The following is a 21,433-nucleotide window of genomic DNA, read 5'->3' on the forward strand; positions in this document are numbered from 1 at the left end:
AAGGTCGGCAGTTCAAGCTCACCAGCTGCTCCTCGGAAACCCTATACAGGGTCGCTATGAGTCAGAACTGACTCAATGGCACTTAACAACAAAAACAACAACATTATATATATATATGTTGCATTTAGGGTTTCAGTTCATACTTGCACAACTTTATTCCAAATAAAATATTATTAATGTGTTTATACAAATAGTGGCTTAACTCTAGACAAGTTCTCAGTAGGTTATGGCAACCTACTGAGGTTTTTCAGGTTCCAAAAGGGTAATCTTGATAGTTTTCTCAAAAGACACAGAATGATTATGGGATTATTATGAAGTTTTAAGGAAACTGTGAAAACTGCATTGGTGAGAAAAGGCAAGGAAAGTTGTGTGGCAGAATTTTTTCCATCACAATAAAGCACCTGCACATTCTCAAGGGTAGCAAGGACTACTCTTTGAGAATTTCACTGGAATACCTTATCCCATCCACCCTACAACTCTGGTCTTTTCTCTTCAAACTATAAGAAAATATGATCTGAGTCCCTTGAAGATGCCCAAACTGCTATTTTGGTGTGGTGTAAGTCCAAGATCACAGAACTCTTTGGAGAAGGGTTATAGTGCTGGAAATATCACCTTCTGATGTGTATAGACCTAGATGAAGATTATGTTAAGAAACAATAACTTCACATTTTTATATTTTCCTTTAATAAAGGTTGATGATATTTTAGCAATATTTTTTACTTACACTTGTAAGTAAGCAAATACTCTGTTGGTCTTCTAATATTACCAGGAATGTCTTGTTGTAAATGTATTTTCTTTATTTAAGATTATTCCTTTTATAGTGATTACTTGGCTAAAGGGCATAAACATTTTTATGGCTTCTAGCAGTTTTTCCAATTTATTTTCCAAAAGGTTACACTAATTTATAAATGCCCTCAAGTAGTAAAGGATTCATGCTTTAGACTTCCTAAACATAACAGTACATTTTAATTTTTAATATGCGTATTTGAGTCCTGGTGTGGTGCTATAAGACAAGGCACTGGACAAAAAGGTCAGTTTGAACCACAAGGTCAGTGGTTCAAACTCACCAGCTACTTCTTGGAAACTCTATACAGGGTAACTATGAGTAGGAACTGATTCAATGCCACTTACAACAACAACAATTTGTAGTATTTTGATATTTGTAAATTTATGGAGATTTGTTTTGTTGCCTAACACATGATCTATTCTGGAGAATGTTCCATGTGTACTGGAAAAGACTGTGTATTGTGCTGTTGTTGGGTTGAATGCTCTGTACACATCTATGGCATCAAGTTGGCTGATTGTTTTGTTTAGTTCTTCTGTGTCTTTGTCAAGTTTCTTTCTGGTTATTCTATCCATTTTTGAAAGTGGTGTATTAAAATCACCCACAATTATTATAGATTCATCTATTTCTTTCTTCAAATCTATTAGAGTTTGCTTTATATGGTCATCTGCTTTTGCTTCTTGGACATGTTTAGTGTATTTTCTGTGGCCTTATTACTTAATTGAGTATGTGTTTTGGTATTTTTTATGCTTTCTGATTGCTTCCAGATAGATGTGATCAGGATGTGGGCTTCCCTTTTCACTCTTCTTATTGCTTAATTCAGAGTAACTTTCACAGATGTTGTCTGCCTCCCTGGTATATGGCAGTTGGTATTGGTTCCTGCCTGGACTTTGTTATTTTATAGAGTGATTGTAGCTTGACTATATGGCAGCAGTTTCTGTCTCTTCTTGGGTAATATTGGAATAGAAAGAGTCCCCCAAAGGTACAAGGGGGAGCATAAAACAGCAAAACAACAAAAAACAAAAACAAAAAACAAACAAACAAAAAAACACCATAAAAACAACAACAACAACAACAAAAACTAGACTGGATACTGTAGTCTATGATTGCAGAAAAGGGAGAAGAGGAAGAGAAGAAAGAAATATATGTATATGTAGCCTATGTAGCCTAATATGAGTATGACTTTAATGTCCTCTTTCAGTTTCTTGCCTTCAAAGCTGCCTGAGAGACTTCAAGATGCCACTGTTGGTTGTTATGCTGTACCTCAGCATTTAATTTACTTTTCTGCCTGTTTTGTTTTTAAACTCTCTTTGCCTCTCCACGATCCTTGTTCTGGCCTTTCTGTATTTAAAAACAACAACAACAACAACAAAACAGTTCAGTCAACAACAACAATTTGATTCTTAGAAGTGTACAGAAATATTTTTATTTTAATTCATAGTAATTTTTGTTTGTTTTCCCTCTTAATATAATGTAGTGGTTAGAATCAGGCCTACCAGCCATTCTGGGAGAAAGATGAGTCTTTCTGCTCCATAAGGATTTACAGCCTCTGAAACTCGATGCAGGGTCGATATGAGTCGGAATCAACTCCAGAGCACTTAGCATCAACAACAATGAGTAGACAGACTGATTTGTGGAAGGACCCTCTTTTTCTGATTTGCACTGAAAATGATTAAAAGAAGATTCTGTTTTGAAACATTTTCAAGGAATTGAACTCCTGGGTGGCACTGTAAGATCAGCAGTGGGCTGCAAATCATAAGGTCAACTGTTCAACACACCAGCTGCTCCTCAGAAACACTGTTTAGGATTGCAATGAGTCAGAACTGACTTGATGGCATTTAACAACAACAATTCAAAAATTAGGTATTTTACTTGTTAAGTACTGTCAAGTTGGTTCCAATTCAGAGTGACAATCTTACAGGGCTTCAGAGGAACAATTGGTAGGTTTGGACTAGGGACATATATTTTACACTCAAAAAAAAAAAAAAAAAAAGAAACATCATTTCTAATTATTGAGTGCATTTTCTTTTCTCTCTTCCAACCACCATTGATACCCTACTGTGAAAAGTTTTCTTCATTTAAACCAAAATCAAATCCACTGACATACGGTTTATTTTGACTCATCCTGTTTTTAGGTGTCTTGGAGTCATCAGCTCTGACTCATAGTGCTCCTATTCACAACAGAGAGAAACACTGCCGGGTCCTGTTCCATCATCACAGTTAATATGTTTCAGCCCTCTGTTGTAGCCACTGTATTAATCCATCCTGTTGGGAGTTTTCTTCTTTTTTGGTAACCCTATATTTTACCAGAATCCTGGCAAGGCACTGTAGGATAGGTTCAGGAACACAAAGTTGTTTTGAACCACAAGATCAGCAGTTCCAACTCACTAGTCCCTCCTTAGAAACCCTATACTTGGTTGCTATGGGTCAGAACACATTTGACAGCACTTAACAACAACAACAACATACTTTACTGGAGTCCTGGTGTAGCACTGTGGAATAATGCACTGGACCACAAGGTCAGTTTGAACCGCAAGCTCAGTGGTTCAAATTTGCCAGCTGTTCCTTGGAAACTTTATACAGGGTCATTGTTATGAGTCGGAACTGACTCAATAGCACTTAACAACAACAAAACATACTTTACTAAATATGATGTCTTTTTCCACAAACTAGTCCCTCCTGATAATATGTCCAAAGTACCTTAGATAAAATCTTACCATCCTATCTTCCTAGCGCTATTTTAGCTGTCCTTCTTCCAAGACAGATTTATTTGTTCTTCTGGAAGCACATGGTATTTTCAATATTTTCTCCAACACCACATTTCAAGTGCATCATTTCTTTTCTAGTCTTCAATGCTCATTGCTCAGCTTTCACATGCATATGAAGCAATTGAAACTACCATGGCTTAGGTCAGGCACACCTTAAACCTCAATGTGACATCTTTGCTCTTTAAAACTTTAAAGAGATCTTGTGCAGCACATTTGTTCACTTCAAGATGTCATTTGATTTCTTGAATGCTGTATCCATGAGTGTTGATTGTGAATCCAAATAAAATGAAATCCTTGATGACACAATCTTTTCTCCTTTTATCATGATGTTTGTTGCTTCCTTTGTGAGGATTTTCGTTTTCCTCATTTGAGTTATAATTCATACTGATGCCTGTAATCTTTGATTTTCATCAGCAAGTGCTTCAAGTCCTATTCACTTTCAGAAATCAAGGTGGAGTCATCTGCATATTGCAGTTTGTTAATAAATCTTCATCCAATCCTGATGCCAAGTTCTTCTTAATATACTCTAGTTTCTCAGATTATTTGGTCAGTTTACAGTATGGTGAAAATATACAAACTTGGCACACACCATTCCTGATTTTAAGCCATGCAGTATCCTTTTTCATTTAGGTGGAATGACTGCCTCTTCATGTATGTATAAGTTCCTCATGGGCACAATTCAGTGTTCTAGAATTCCCATTACTCGCAAGGTTATCCATAGTTTGTTACTATCCACACAGTCAAATGCCTTTGTGTAGTCCATAAAACTCAAGTAAATATCTTTCTCTGCTTTCAGCCAAGTTCCATCTGACATCTGCAATGGTATTTTTCATTCCATATCCTCTTCTCAGTTGATGCAGTGACCCTATATTCAGATGTGTTTCTCTCTATTTTTCTTATATATAGATTATTTACATATGAGTCATTCATGTTTGTAAGCCTGATCTTTAGATTCTCAAATTAAACTTTCTCCCCTAAAGAAATTTTCCCTGTTAAATGTTTTCATTTGTTAGTCATTGCTACAGGAAAAAATAGATAGTTGGTATAAATCCATATTAATATTACCTAGTTTGTTATTTGATACAATGAAAGCATATGTTGCTTCTAGAAAATTGCCTATAAATGAAAGTTCTCTGATGGAAAGTGTGAATTTTTAATTAAAGTATTATAAAAGAGGTTATAATATGAGTTTCCATCATCCTAAACTTAATTTAATTTTCATAAATAATCAAGTCTATAAAATAAGGAAAAATCTTTAACATTGTTTTAATATTATATTTTCTTATGAAATAATTCTCAACACTCAAATTTTTCTAAACAATTATTCTAGATTTTCTGTTATACACTTGAGAATCATCAGCAGATATTTTCTGGCTGATTGCAAATTTTTGTCAAAGCACACATATAAGATTATCAACCAAAAGAACATAAAAGGCAAGGGAAAAAGTTTTATTTATTCATTTATTTTAATTAAGAAACCTCTGGATATATGAAAGAAAAATCATGATGAAAGATTTGGAAAACAATTATTACTTTTATGAAACTCAATGTGTATTTCACAAAGCAAAAGTTTCTAATATAAAAACTAAATTATGACCTTTTGGCCTCAAGAATAATGGAATTAGGTTTATATTGATAGCAATTTTCCTCTGTGCTTTGGAAACCATTGTTTTTAAATGGTAGAATAAAGATCTGTTTAAAAGCTATTTATTTCACTCATAAATAAGATGTCATTTGGTAATTAAGTGCAATTAAATTGCAAATGTGCTCACCATAATGTTCAATCTAAAACATAATGGAATTCTGAAAAGAATTTGAACATCTGAGTTTAGGATCACAAAACACCTTATGTTCACTTGATACTATCAAGATACATCTATGTGCAATTTTTCCTTCAAATTGTAATTTTGTAATACATACATCCTATGGCTGAAAAATCTGCTTTTATGTCTACAATGATCTATTGTACTGTTGAATCTAGTGATCGAAGAAGCTATGCATACACCTCACTTTCTTGAGTATCCAATCAGAGCCTGTAAATTATACACTATGGAGAAAAGTTATAAGCATTAATAAAATGCTAAATAGTAATCCAGATAGTTGTTTCTGGTCAATTCAATTTTTCTATTCACCATTTGATTTCATCTGCCTAAGCACAACATTTTCTGTTTCCCATGTGTTCATTTTATTAAACTATTTCTGATTATAAAATAAAACAGTTACCTTGATTTATCTTCATTAAGGCAGTTTATTGTAGAGCAGAGTTAAGGGAGCTAGGATCCTGTCTCAGTATTTTTACAACTATTCATTATTAAGAACCAGAGTATGAACCCAGGTATAGTGGTAGCCTCAAAAATAACACAGCAGGTATTTTGATTGCACTATAGCATCATTGATCACACTCTCAGAAATAGACATTCAATATGGTAATGGTTGACATCATGGTTCATATTCCCGTGCTTATCCTCTAGAGCCACTGAACTCCCTAAAACATAGTATGGCCATAATAAGTACTCAATAAAATTGTTTATTGATTGAACGAAATAAATTGAAGTCAGAAGACTTGGGTTCTATTTCATACTGTTTTTAAATTTGGTAAAGTAACCTTCTTAGAGAAGTAAGGTTTCTATCTATAAATTGTGGGTAATAACTCTGATTACTTAATGAACTTTTTGTCATAATAAAATAAAATAAAAGCTACTTTGAAAGGAGGGAATAAGACATTGTGTCATCAAAAAGCATATCTCATTTTATAACTAAGAACCAATGTCTTATTCTCTTCTCAAAAATATTCTTTAACATCCTTAAGGTCATATTAGCCCTGCAAGCAGATATATACAGCAATATGAATAACTTAGTGAATTAGGGAACTTCTATATTTTAATGATATAAATTCCAATGCAGCTTTTCTAATGGAACATTGTAAGGCTAATATAATAACACTGATCTTCTGATAATGACTAGTCTGAATTCCTCAGTGTGTCAGTATTAGCTTTCTGATCGTCTTCTGGAAATGCTCTCTAGAGAAATTTTGCCAAGAACAACAATATCCTTAGTTGCAGTTAGTAGTTTTCAATATGAATAGGATTTATGTGTATATTCATTCACAGTCTAATTTAGCCCAAATCTTTTAACCCATTCTCTGCAGTTTTCCTCCAACTGCTTCCAAATTTTTCTACTTATTTCCTGTCATCTCAGTATAAATGTGAAGTGTCACTTCAAGACTTTGGACTGATTTCTCCCTCTATGTGAGGTACTGGCTAATTTCAGTGGATGTAGAAGGTCAATATAATGGTAGTGATGGCTTACATTTGTTATGTCATGTGGGCTTGGCATGATCTCAAGTGTTAACCTATAGTAACTTACTTAATGCTCAAAATAATTCTACAAAACAGGTACATTGATTTTCCACATTTTTCAGAAAAAAAAACTAAGGCATAACAAGATTTAGAAATTTGTCTAAAGTGACATGGTTAGTTTGTGGTGAAGCCTGAGTTTCAACTCTGCAGTCTGGCTCCCAAGTTGCCTCCTCTCTTAACCAAGAGTTTCTAATGAAGCTTACAAACTAGTATGTGTATGTGTGCATGCATGCTTTCATTAGAATGAAAATAAACAACACAGAAGGAAGAGGAGGCAGAGGAGGCTGAAATATTTTAATGTAATTAAAATGATGCTCATTCTTGAAGGTCTATGTCAATTATTCCTAAAAACTTTCCTGATTCTTTCCTGAGTGTCACCGACCCATCTCACCCCACTTCCAATAGGGTATCTTCCCAGGACTGTCCTCCACACCGCATACCCATAGCACTCCATTTAAAGCTCCATTTATTACAATTATTTGCTTACATGCTCATGTCCTGGATTAGTCTCTGAGCTCTATAACCAGGTTTTTCAGAATAGAAACAATATTATACATCTTTCTATCCCTAAACACCTTTCATAAATCAGGGTGCACTGTAAATGCTGAATATATGGGTCTGTTAGTATAAAGTGAATGAATGAGTACATGTATGAATGAATGAATATGATATGATAAATGTTATGGGAAATGTGCATCTAAAATATATATTCAGAGAAATATTGAGAGAAGAGAGAGGTTATTTTTGGTGGGAGATTTTAGGGAAATAGTCATAGGAGAAAAAAGCATTTACAATGGGTATTAATAAAAGGATAGGGTTTCAGTAAGTGAGGAAGCTGTTAAAGAGGAAAGAATGTATTAAGTCAATGTGTGGGGAATAGGGAGATTTGTTTGGGGAACAAAGAGCTCTTTACCATTGTTGTCACACGGGGGAATTTCAAATTCAGGCAATTGTATCTTATTATAGAATGCCTCAGATTCAAGGTTGTGAAATACACTCACTCATGATGCTGGGCAACAGAGTCAAGTAGAGACTCCTGAGGAGAGTAATGACATCATTAAAGCTGGAAGATTTACCTTAACTGATTGAATCTCAATTGACCTTGCAAATACGCGGTTTGCCATGTTACTCTTGCTCTCTATTTACTGTCCCTTTATTTTTCTTCTCATTCATGTTCAATTCTGTCTTCTTTTATCACCATTCATATAAATCCACCCAAGACATACTTATTAATTAACTAAAAACCCTATAAAAATTTGAAAAATCAATCCCACTGCAGATGAGTCATAGAGACCCCATAGGGCAGAGCAGAAGGGCCCTGTAGGATTTCCAAGGCTTTAAACCTTTATGAAAACAGACTGCCACATCTTTCTCTGGCAGACAGACTAATGGATTCAGCTGAGTACTTAGCCACTGTGCCACCAGAACTTCTTACACTCTCGATGTTATTGTTGTTAAGTGTCGTTGAGTCAGTTCCAATTCCTAATGATCCTGCACAGGGTTTCTTAGGAGCAATGAGTGAATTTGAACTGCCAACCTTGTGTTTAGCAGTCCAGTGCTTATCCTACAGCACTATACCAGGACTCCTAAACTCTCTATGTTGTTGTTGTTGTTGTTATGTGCTGTCGAGTCGGTTCCGACCCATAGCGACCCTGCACAGGGTTTCCGAGGGTGTAAATCTTTACGGGAGTAGAATGCCTCATCTTTCTCCCGCGGAGCAGCTGGTAGTTTCGAACCGCTGACCTTAAGGTTCGCAGCCCGATTCGTAACCACTACGCTACCAGAAAGTATTTGATATCTGCAGTATTCTCTTGACCTCCATTTTATTCTTCTCCCCATCACATTCTACCACACAAAAAAAGTTGTAGCCTTATTTTCACAACCATATACACTCTCTCCACAAAATTCCCTTAAACTGTAACTAGAATTGAATGTAAAGGAAATAAAAAGCATATTAAATTCATTTTAGATTCCCTGGATGATTTCTTTAAGGCTCTGAGTACTGGTTGTGTTATAAGATAAAATAATTTGTTAAAAGATGAAACATTTTCCTTGGCGGTCACTCTTATATTGCAGGTACAGCGTATGCTATAGAGATGATTTGATTTCCGTTCTTCTTCCTAGATGATAAGAGATGGTTCATACTTCATTTTCTATTGATATTGTCCAGAATTCTGTGACTCCTCTATTCTGGGAATTGGATTTTACCATCATAATTCAAATCGCTGTCATTTGAGACAGATTCCCACAATATGTTCCTGTTGGGGGTGTGATTGACAATCACTCAGAACTTTTTAAAAGACCAATATTTATGATAAAGGTAGACAGTTCTATATATTTAGTAGAACAGTGATCCTAGATTTTTTACCTCTGCAGCATAATTTCTAGTATTGTGGAAGAATTACTAATCTTTTATTTTAAACTACCTTAAGAAGTGATCTAACACTCATATATATTTTGCTCATTTTAATATGAGGGTGAGTCAAAAATTATCTGCACTCCAGTTATATTAAAACGCCCATGCACATCCACAACGGATGACAATATTAAACATGCACATGAAATGATTCTGTCAAATGGACGAGTAACAGTGGATTATGTGGCAAATCATTTGCAAATTAGTCATGGCTCTGCCTATGAAATCATCACAACACTCTTGAGTTTCAAAAAGTTTGTGCTAGATGGGTATTGAAACAAGTCACTAAAAAACATAAACAGAAGCGTTTTGACATCTGCAAAAAAAAATTTGGACCCATACTCAAAGGAAGGTAAAAGTTTCTTTTGTTGTTATGTGCCATGGAGCCGGTCCCAACTCATAGCAACCCTGTACAGGGTTTCCAAGGCTGTAAATCTTTATGGGAGCAGAAACCCTCATCTTTCTGCAGTGGAACAGCTGATAGTTTCGAACTGCTGACCCTGAGGTTTGCAGCCCAATTTGTAACTACTAGGCTACCAGAGCTTCTTAAGTTTCTTTTAAGAGATCATTATTGGTGTCAAGACATGGATTCATCACTAGGACCAGAAGAGTAAAAGCAGAGTATGGAATGGAAACAACCTCAATTGCCAACCAAGAAAAAGTTCAAAAGTCAATCATCAGCTGGAGAATGGGTGCTGACAGTTTTCTGAGATTCTCAAGGGCCAGTATATTGTAACACTACCAGGAAAAAGGTTCACCCATCCCATCAGCAGTATTCATTACAGTGAGATGCTCACTGAAGAATTATCCCAGGGCATCGTGATCTTGCATGACAATGTACTTCCTCACACCTTTGCCCACACTGTTGACACTGAAAAAAATCATTTTGAGCTGTTAAAGCATCTGCCCTATGGTCTTGATCTTGCTCCATAAGTCTTTCACCGGTTTGATCTCCTGAAAGCAGCCCTTCAAAGATGAAGTTTCACCTCTAAGGAAGAAGTGAAGACAGCAGTGCATTTATGGCTTGCGGCTCAGCCTAAAATGTTTTTAAATAAGGGAATATAAAATCTTGTTGAAGATTTACAAAGTGTATTGAAAAGCACGGAGATTATATTGAAAAATTATGTATTTGTCTTTTATAAAAGTTGATTAATATAAATTCTATAGTCAGAGTGAGGATAATTTTTTACTCACCCTTGTATAACATAGTTTTCCAAATAAGTCCCTAAGAAAGCCAAAACAGTACAGGTTCCCTAGAGGACTTTCGTAATTAAATGCAAATCAATGTGGGTTGTTTATGAACTTCTAGACTGTAGTAATATATATTCATACCTCCACAGACAAGCCTTCAAGTTCATCTAACAGATGAGTTGTAAGAGACCGGAAGCATGGTAGATAGTGACATGATTAACCATATAATTAAAACACTGATGATTACTCAGTATTATGGACAACATTAAAAAATTGGGACTTAATGAATTCATCAACAAGAGTTGAGTGAGAATTTAATATGTGCTGAAAACCAGCGTAAACACTGAATAATGAACAGAAATTAAATGTGAGTCATGCAGAAGTCTAGCTCTATCATCATTAGGAACTGTTTGACCTTGGGCATATTGTTTACTGTCTCTGAACCCCACTCTTTTTGTTTGGAAAATGTTGATAATTAGAACTATACTGATAGGATTGTTTTGAAAATCAACGTATATACAATATATAGGACAATTTGCATTATGTAATATGGTGTACAAAGAGCGGTAAATATTATGTTTCAAAACTAAATATCATTATGGCTTGAATGTTGGACAAAGGCTGTATATGTTGACATTCAACTGTTTGACTTCAAAAAATATGTCACTTACTTGGTTTTACATTGCCTCTGCTTCTGCCTGATAATTTTCCTTTCTTTCCAGTCCAAATATTGGAGATTGATAGGGAAAAATAGATGCTCTCCTTGGCTGTAAGAGGCAAAATTGACTTGATGTTGGAAAAAGGGTCGGGTCTTTTTTTCTGGCTGACAGATATTCTCAGCTGGAAACAAAATCTAGTTCCATTATTTTGTCATTAATTCTTATTTAACTATGAATTCAGAAATGTAAAGCCAGAAAATCACAGGGACATCATTTATGTGGCAGCTAAGGATGGATAAGGGTCTGGTATGGTGCTGTAGGATAAGCATTGAAATGCTAACGTCAAGGTCAGCAGTTCATACTGACTAGCCACTCCTCACAAACCTTATTCAGGGTTTCTATAAGTTGAAACTGACTCAATGGCACTTAACAACAAGAAGAAATAAAAACCCTGACCCAGGAGGTCTCCTCTGGCCCACTTGTGACATATAGGAAGTTGTATAAAACAAAATCATTGGGATCTGGAAAACAGAACTCCTGAGTTTCCATCTAAATTCACCTTATTCATGTAAATGATATGGAAAAACCTACTAACTTCACTGAGCCTTAGTTTTGTCTATAAAATTAAAAACAAAATTAAAAAACAAAATTAAAATTAAAATTAAAAGTAGTTTCTTTGGAATGTCTTAGCATCTAACTCAGGAATAAGGAGAGAGAGAGACAGTGGTAAATAACAATTCCATTGTAAACATTTTTCCTCTTAAGTTTTAGTAAATTTTATTTGAATAAGACAAAAACACCATTCTTCCAGCTGTTCAAGCCAAAAAACATTGGGTCATCCTTAAATCCATGATATTTCCATCAAAATATTTCCAGAATCTGATTGCTTGTCAATATGTCCTCAGTTAAGACAAAGTGACTTCATGAGCACCCATCATCTTGATCCTTGCAATGACTTCTTATTTGTTTCCCTGATTCTTGCTTTCATCCCTCTACCCACACCTGAAATAACCTCAGTCTGTTCAACATTTAGAGAGAGCTCGTTTAGCATACATCTCTTCCAATCACTTTTCTGCACCAGTGGGCTCCCATCTTACTCAAATTAAAGCAAAGTCCTTAAAATTGTCCGCACTTCTCTAGATGACTGAGATCTCTCTTCTCATCTCCTACTACGCTCCCCCACTTACTCAACTCCAGCAACATTAGCAGTTTTCCTGATTTTTGAACAATCAGGTCATGGCTCTCACTCAGAGCCTTTATACTTGCTCTGCCTGGAGCAATCTTTACATAGATAGCTGCATAGATAATTTCTACCTCACTCAAATCTCTCCCCAAATGTCACCTTCTTAGTAAGACCCAAAAGAAACATTTATTAGCCTCCTCACCTGATTTATTTTTCTTTAGATTATGTATCATCAGCTGAAATATGCATTGGTCTAGTCCTGGTGTGGTACTATAAGATAAGCACTGGACTGCTAACCACAAGTTTGGCAGTTCAACCCACCAGCCACTCCTCAGAAACCCTCTACAGGATTACTATGAGTCAGAACTGACTCGATAGTACTTAACAACTGCAACCATAACTTGACAGAAGGCTGTAGAAACAATATATATATTTTTTTTTAAATAAAATATTTGCTTAGTTCAGATCAGGTGCTAAATAGATTTTGTTTGAATGAATGAACTAATTAATAAGAAAAGAAAGAAAAAGTAAGAAAGGATGGAAGAAAGAGAGATGAGGAAGGAGAAAGAGGAAGAAAACATGAAAGGCATTTTATAAAACTGTTTGGTATCTTACTGGACAAGAAGATCTATCCTAAACTTTTTCAATGCTGTGATTCAATGACCTTATGAGGAAGTAACAAACAAAACCAAAAACAACACTTAGTGATCATGATCCAAGTGCATTTTCGTCTAGTCTAGGTAAGATACTCCAAAGAACAGCTTGCACTATTTTATTACTTTCACAGACAGCTCTAGGGAACAACCAAGGAAGTTGGACACACATTAGTATGAACTAGAGAGAGGAGAATCTTGGAGCAGCACTGATGTAGGAGGAGTGTCATGGCAGGGCTTGAAAGACTCTATGAATTGCTTTTCTTTCAGAAATCTCTGTGGCATTTTTTTTTTTTTTTAGAGCTATGGCATCAGCAACTTTAGAATCATTTGTAGATAATACACTTCTATCTTTGGTATTGGTTTGAAATGACACAAATTATTGGATTTTGCCCATTTGGAGCTGTGATTTTATAACAGTAGTGGCTGAACACATAACAGCAGAGTCATTTCAAAAGAAGTTAACTTAGTGGTTCACAGTTTGGAAACTGACAATAGGTTTTATTTAGAATAGTTCAAAATACTTCAAGATAGTAACAATGAATTATTTTGAGAAATACCAGCTTATAATTTAGTAGAAGATATAAACTTTTACTAATAGCCATGAACATATCTTCAAGTATATCTTTAGCCATAGAAAACCCTGTATTCACACTTCTTTGTATTATTTTATTCATTTATTTACCAAACATTGACACTTACTGTGGTAGCTAAAAAAATTCTTCTAAATATTCGTGACTCAAAGAGATTAAACTTAGAGGTTAGTAGGGAGACACAATACTACTGTTTTTAAAAATCAATATAAGACATCAAAGCAGAACAAAAAACTGTTCATAGCTCTTGATACTTACAGATTCCTGAGTTTCATATCCAGAAATCTAGTCTTATAAGATTCAGTTACGGAAAATGCCAAGGACTTTACCCTTTAAAAGCTTTGCATATAATTCTGATACATAGTCTAGATTTGAAAAGCTTTGAACTATAGAGTGAGTAAATTAAAACTACAAACTAGATGAGGAAATGAAGGATATTAGTAAGCTGTTGTGAGAAATATTCACCAATCCCCTCTCTAACTCATCCAGATTCAACTGAAAAAAATTCAAAATTTTCTAAACAGTTTTATCTCTGTGGGTGATTAAACAGCTATCAAACAGTAACTCTATAATTTGAATCAATATTATCCCATCAGTTATAGTTAATTTATTTACTAATTTATACCTCACTTCATTACATGAGGATGTGAAGCAGTGAATAATAAAAACATGTAAAGTATAATGGTGACATATACATTGAAATTATAAAATCATAATCAGGAACTTTAAATAAGAATGAAGGTCAAAGAAAATGAAAAGTGGAAGACACATGAAACACAAAAAAAGAAGTAAGACACATGAATAACATAAAGACCATTTAATTCAACCTCAAATTTGCTTCTGAACTTCACAGTCATTGAAGCAAACCTAAAACAGTTAGGTTTCCAATTTCAGCCATACAGATTGTGATATTAAGAGAAAGAAGGATCAGAGAAGGACTTAAGAGCTAGCAGCTTTTCTAAATTTTATTAATTAAGGCTTTTACTGACTTTAAAAAAATAAACTATTCTTTTCAACTGATTGGAAGAGATCTGTATTTGTGTCCATTCCAAAGAGAGGTGACCCAATAGGATATAGAAATCATCTAAAAAGATGATTAACATCATGTGTAAGTAAAATTTTGGAGAAGATAATTAAAAATGGTTGCTACAGTACATAGAAAGAAATGCAAGCTGGAGTCATAAGAAGATGTAGAACTAGGGATCTCACTGTTGACATCTTATGGATCTTGGCTGAAAGCAGAGCATACCAGAAAGATGTTTACTTGTGCTTTTTTAACTATGCAAATACTTTAAACTATGTAGATCATGCCTATGGATCCTGGTGAAAAATAGATATTCCAAAACACTTTATTGTGCTCATGAGAAACCTGTACATAGACCAAGAGGCAGTTGTTAGAACTGAACAAGGGAATACTGAATAGTTTAATATCAGGAGAGATGTGTGCCAGGGTTGCATCCTTTCACCATACTTATATAATCTGTATGCTGAGGAAATAATCCAAGAAGGTAGAGTTTATGAAGAACATGACATCAAGATTGGAGGAAGACTAATTAACAAACTGCAATATGCAGATTGTATACCCTTACTTGCTGAAAGTGAAGAGGACTTAAAATACTTACGATGAAGATCTAAGACCAGAATCTTCAGTATGTATTGCACCCCAATGTAATGAAAAGAAAATCTCAACTGGACCAATATATAACATCATGATAAATGGAGAAGAGATTGATGTTGTCAAAGACTTTGTTTTGCCTGGATCCACAATCAACACTCATGGAAGCAGCCTCACAATATATTTTATTAGGCAAATCTGCTTCACCAGACTTCTTGAAAGTGTTCAGAAGTAATGATATTTGTTTGATCCAATGGTATATTCAGTCGCTTCATATGCATATGAAAGTTGGTCAGTGATTAAGGAAAATCATAGAAGAATTGATGGATTTGAATTATGGTGTTGGTAAAAAATATTGAAAATACCATGGACTGCCAGAAGAACAAACAAATCTGTTGGAAGAAATACAGCCCAGAACGTTCCTTAAAAGACACCGTGGCAAGACTTCATCTCTCCTACTTTGGATATATTATCAAGAGGGCCCAGTCCCTGGAGAAGGACATCATACTTGGTAAAGTGGAGGCTCAGTAAAAGGAAGACACCCCCTCCCCCCACCATGGAAATGGATTGACACAGTGGCAGCAGCCATGGGATCAAACATAGCAATAATTATGAGGGTGGCACAGGACCAGAAAGTGTTTTATTCTGTTGTTCACAGGGTTGCTATGAATCAGAACTGATAGGACAGAACCTAACAACAAAAACAAATGAAGAATTTTTTCGTAAGTGGAATCTGTATATACTTTTTGGGGTTTTTTTGGGGGGTGGGATTGTTTCATCACATATTTACATGTTGCTGTAAAAATAATAGCATAGATGCTTACGAAAATACCTGAGGGGAGCGAGAACATGGTTGGGGAAAAAAACAAGGCAAAAACATAGACGGTGTTTATTATTTGGGTAAAAATGTGGTCTGTTTTTCATTTTATAGCAAATCTATAGGGGAATAATTCTCACATTCTACAATTCACCCATTTAAAGTATACAATTTCATATTTTAGTATATGTGCAGATATGACAACCATCATCACAATCAATTTTAGAACATTTTTGTCACCTATAAAGGAAACCCAGGACCCATTAGCAGTCTCTTCCCATTTTTCCCTAATTCCACACACTATCACTAGGCAAACTATCTATGCTCCTTCTCTATGGATTTGCCAATTCTAGACATGTCTATAGCATCGGTGGCATTGTAGGATAAGCATTGAACTACCAACCATAAGGTCAGTGGTTCAAGTCCACCAACCATCCATGGAAGAAAGATGAGGCTATCTGGTCCTATAAAGATTTACAGCCTTGAAAATCTTGAGGAAGTCCATTTTGTCTGTTTTTCCCCAACTTCACTCACTGATTGTGCTTTTGATATCATATCTAAAGAACCATCATTCAATCCATAGAGTCTTTATGAGTCCAAGTGACTTGACTGCACTTAACAATAAGAAATGTTTCATATAGTTTCATATACTTCATTCAGTATAAGATCTTATGCAACTGGCTTTTTAATATATCGTAATGTTTTGAGAGCTCATTCATGTGGCTTGTTTCAATACTTTATTTGTTTTTATTGATAAATAATGTTCCATTTTATGGTGATAACTTCTAATTCCATAAGTTGATGACCATTTTTATTATTTCCACTTTTTCAATATTGTGGATAATGTTTCATATACAAAATTTTGTATGGATATATTATTTTATTTCTCTTGTGTTGAAATGCTGTTATTATCTATGCTTAACCATTTGAGAAAATACCAGATAGTTTTCTAAGCAGCTGCACATTTTACATTCCTAGTAGAAGTGTATGAGGATTCCAGTTCCCCAATATTCTTTCTAACATTTTTCATTAATATTTGTCTTTTTTTTATTATAGCCATCCTAATGGGTATGATGTGGCACCTCATTATGATTTTGAATTGTGTTTCCCTGATTCCTAATGATGTTGAGCATCTTTTCTTATGTTTGTAGGCTATTTGGATTCCTTTATGGAGAATTGTATACTCAACTCGTTTGCCCATTTTTAAATTGGATCATTTTCTATAGAATTAAGTTGTATGAATTCTTTATACATTCTAGATACAAATTTCTTTTGTATTATTTGCAAAAATTTTCTCCCACCCTGCCATAAGAACAAACAAATCTGTGTTGGAAGAAGCACAGCCAGAGTGCTCCTTGGAAGCCAGGATGGCCAGACTTTATCTCTCATACTTCAGACATATTGTAAGGAGGGACCAGTCCCTGGAGAAGGATATCATGTTTGATAAAGTAGAGGGTCAGAGAAAAAGAGGAAGGTCCCCAATGAGATATATTGACACAGTGGCAGCAGCAATGGGCTCAGACGTAGCAACGATTGTGAGGTTGATCCAAGACTAGGCAGTGTTTCCTTCTATTGTGCATAGGTCACTATGCGTCAGTACCTACTCAAAGGCACCTAACAACTACATCATCAGGAAATCCAACAGTAAAATTTACATGTACATTCTTAGTTTGAATTTGGGGGGATAGTTGTATGTTAGTAAATAATTATTATAATTGTTTTCTCTTGCTTAATAACAAAACTGGTTTCATTAATAAGTAGAAATTAGAAAGCTAGGATGCTTTCCACACTTTTTGTATCTTATCTCATTTTCATAAAGAAAAATTACAAGTCCCTAATTAAAAAAAAACACACACACAAAACTACAGTATGTGTTCCTAGTAAACTTCTTATTGTTGTTTGCAGTACATCATTATCTTGTTTGCTGTTGTTGTGATAATATTTTTAAGAGATAATGTATATGGTTCCTTGCATACATCAGGGCATTCAATTCTATATAGTGAAAATGAAAATGCCTTATCATGTTGCACAATGAAACTTAATTCTTTCAGTTAATTTTTTTTTGTCTTTTATACTGCTATTTTATGCCACCACATTCATGACATAGCTTCTAGGCTAAACATTAGACAGAAATAGAATGCACGAGTAGAACAATAATGGACTTGCTTTTTAATATGAAGGAAGATTAGAATTGCATTAAATTACTTATTAATGAAAAATAATGCAAAAGATAATAGAATAACAGCTTTATGGTTCTGTAGAGTCTAGATTACAGAACATAGTTTTGCTATTTATCTATTTCATATTGAATTTCCTTTGAAAACTTGCTTGTAATTATATTAAAATATAATGTAAAGATTCCCTGCTAATATATAAAAGTGTTCTATCTATAATTTGGAGTCCTAGTGTGGCACAGTAGGATGATTCACTGGACAACAAGATTGGTTTGAACCACAAGGTTAGCAGTTCAAACTCACCAGCAGCTCCTCGGAAACTGTACAGGGTGGCTATAGTTGGAAATGACTTGACAGTACTTAACAACAAGAAGTTATCATTTGGCTCTGGGAAAGAAAGGCATGGAGTAGCTATTATAATGTAGACTCTCCCATGAGATAGTGTGTTGTTATTGGGAGCTTGCTATCGAGTTGGTTCCAAATGATAGCAACCATGTACAGCGTTTCCGAGGAGCAGCTAGTAGGTGTGAGCCACCAACCTTGTGGTTAGCTTATATTACAGTGCCACATAAAGGTCTCCATGAGTTAGGTTCTTAAAAATTAAAATTAGTAAACTTTTCTTTGGAGATGAGAGGATCTCTGTTTAAGCTACAATTGTTGTTCTTGTTGTGAAGTGCCGTCAGCTGGTTTCGACCCAGAGCAACCCTCTATAGGTTTTCTGAGGTGTGACTGGTGAGCTTGAACCACTGACCTTGTGCTTCAAACTTACTTCACATTATTGTGAGAAGCAGCATGAAAGATTCATTTACTGCCATTACTTAGGATGAGAAACAGCCCCAAATCTTTTTCTGAATCTATTGGAATTCCTCAAAAACTACTTGCATTCCCTTCTACTATCAATTATTCCTAGATATGATAAGTCTTGCTTGTAACGTCTCAAGGATCAGTAAATTATGACCTTTCTTTGTAATTTATTTGGATCTATGAGATAGCTTAGACAACTAAGAGTCCAGTTGTAAGCTCCTGGCACCTTGGACTAGACATTTGGTAAATGTTCGTGGCAGGTAATGTTTTTCTGCCATTAATTTCCTATAAAATTGGGATCAGAAATGACGGGGAAATCTAGTGTCTCTTAACTTTTTTTTTCCTATTCATGGTTGCCCTATATGTTCATTTTATGTCTCCTTTAGGTGTCAATGTGAGTGGCTATATGATTTATATGAGTGATTAACCCCAGGTCATTTATGATTTCCTGTCCTCAGGAAAAAGAGGATGGCACTTGACCACTTCATTTCTCATTTATAACGATGGATATCATGTGTCAATAAACACAGTTGGTCTTTCACTGCGAATAATAGAAAGTCGGTCAGTTCACTAACACTGAAACATATTAAGGAAAGTGAAACATATTAGGGAGGGAAAGAAGCAGGAGTAAAGGAAATATAGAGGATAGAAGAGACCGAGAAGGGACCCTAATCAGAGGCAACAACCTCCCTCCACTTTTCCCAAGCAGAGCTGTCTTTCAGGATCAGAATATTTCATCTTGTGAAAGTTGAATGGGAATGAAGTGGAAATGAAGAGACCATAGGGCCCTCCCTGGTCTCAATCACATGGGTTATTTCATTGGTATTCCACCTTGCAGGTTTCTTTTCAACCTGTTCCTTTATTGGAATCAGCTTCCTGCATCTGTATTTCCTGAATCTGTTGGACTGCTAGTCAGAAGCAAGATCTAATTTAAGACTAAAACTGAAACAGTTGGACAGCAAAAATCAGAGGTGATGCCTGTGGCTTCACTAAAGTGAAAAGTGAATCGTGTATTCCAATCACTTAAATTCAATAAAACCAAACTTTATAAATAAAGAACCAAGAGAATAAAACAATTATAATATTTATACAACTAGTAAATACAGAGAGTTTTGCTTAATGTTGGACTGCAAAGTTGGTTTGAACTGCAAGGTTGGTAGTTCAAGTTCACCAGTCACTCATCGGAAACCCTGTACAGGTCATTGGAACCAACTTGACGGTAATTAATAACAACACCAGGACTCAGCCTATTGCGTTACCACTGTCTCACATCCTTACCACACAATTGAGGGAATTGAAGCTTAGAGAGGTGAAGTTACTTGCCTAAACTTTCACAGTTAGTCATGGCAGAGATAAGATTCTGATATAAGCAGTCTATTTCCAGAGGTGACCATTTTAATCAATATACTTAACTGTCTCCCTAACAAGAAATCCAGGAAGGGCTTCAAAGCCAGAAACAGCAAGAACCACATCTGTTGAAATGTCAATTCTTAATGATGTGATTATCCATATGTAATATAAGCCCTAGACTGCTAACCACAAGGTGGGTAATTCAAACCCACCAGTGGCTCCAAGGAGAAAGATGAGGTTGCCTGAACCTGTAAAGATTTACACTCTCAGAATCTTTATATAGGTCTGCTATGATTCGGAATGAACTCGATGTCAACAGGTCTGGGTTTAGGTGTGTAGTATAGAATAACATCTAAGGAGCCCTGATGGCTATAGCATTGAAAAACTCAATTTATAACCAAAAGAATGGTGGTCCAAACCCACCCCTCCCCCGAAGCTCCATGGGAGAAAGAGCTGGACCCCTGATCCCCATAAAGATTACAGCTTAGAAAATCCAAAGGGGCAATTCTACTGTATCACACGAGGTTGACTCTATGGAGCTCAACAACAGTAATACAGCATATTAAACTGCTAACTGCAAAATCAGCAGTTCCAACCCAGCAACCACTTCACAAGAGAAAGATGAGGCTTAGTGCATCCTTAAAAATGCAGTCTCAGAAACCCTATACAAGGTTACTATGAGTCAGAATTGATGCGATAGCAGTGGGTTGGGTTGGGTTTTATAATTTATAAACCTGGTGGCACTGGAGGATAAGTACTGGAGTGTTAACCACAAGGTCAATAGTTCAAGCCCACCAGCAGCTCTTCAGTAGAAAGATGACACTGTCTGCTCCTGGAAACCCTATATAAGGTCTTTATGAGTTAAAATTGACTTGAAGTGAGTTTTTTTTGTGTGTGTGTGGTATAACCAGGTTATTTCCTCATTATGAAAGGAAGTGTGTAGTTGAAAACCAAATTATGAAATAGAAAGTCAAATACCTAGGTTTAGTTCTCCTTTTTACATAGAACCTTGGCCTTAAGAGAAGCAATTCAGTTCCCTTACTTACAGTGAGAATGTGGATTTAAAC

The 21,433-nt window shown here is 35.3% G+C and overlaps 1 protein-coding gene across 1 annotated transcript in view; it reads left to right on the forward strand.

Annotated features, from left to right (window-relative positions):
- Positions 1–21,433, forward strand: part of DLGAP2 (discs, large (Drosophila) homolog-associated protein 2) — a 327,825-nt gene that overhangs the window by 87,543 nt on the left and 218,849 nt on the right. The gene's annotated exons all lie outside the window — the stretch shown is intronic.

This window comes from Chrysochloris asiatica, unplaced genomic scaffold (genome assembly GCF_000296735.1).
Source record: "Chrysochloris asiatica unplaced genomic scaffold, ChrAsi1.0 scaffold00095, whole genome shotgun sequence".
Lineage (NCBI taxonomy): Eukaryota > Metazoa > Chordata > Mammalia > Afrosoricida > Chrysochloridae > Chrysochloris > Chrysochloris asiatica.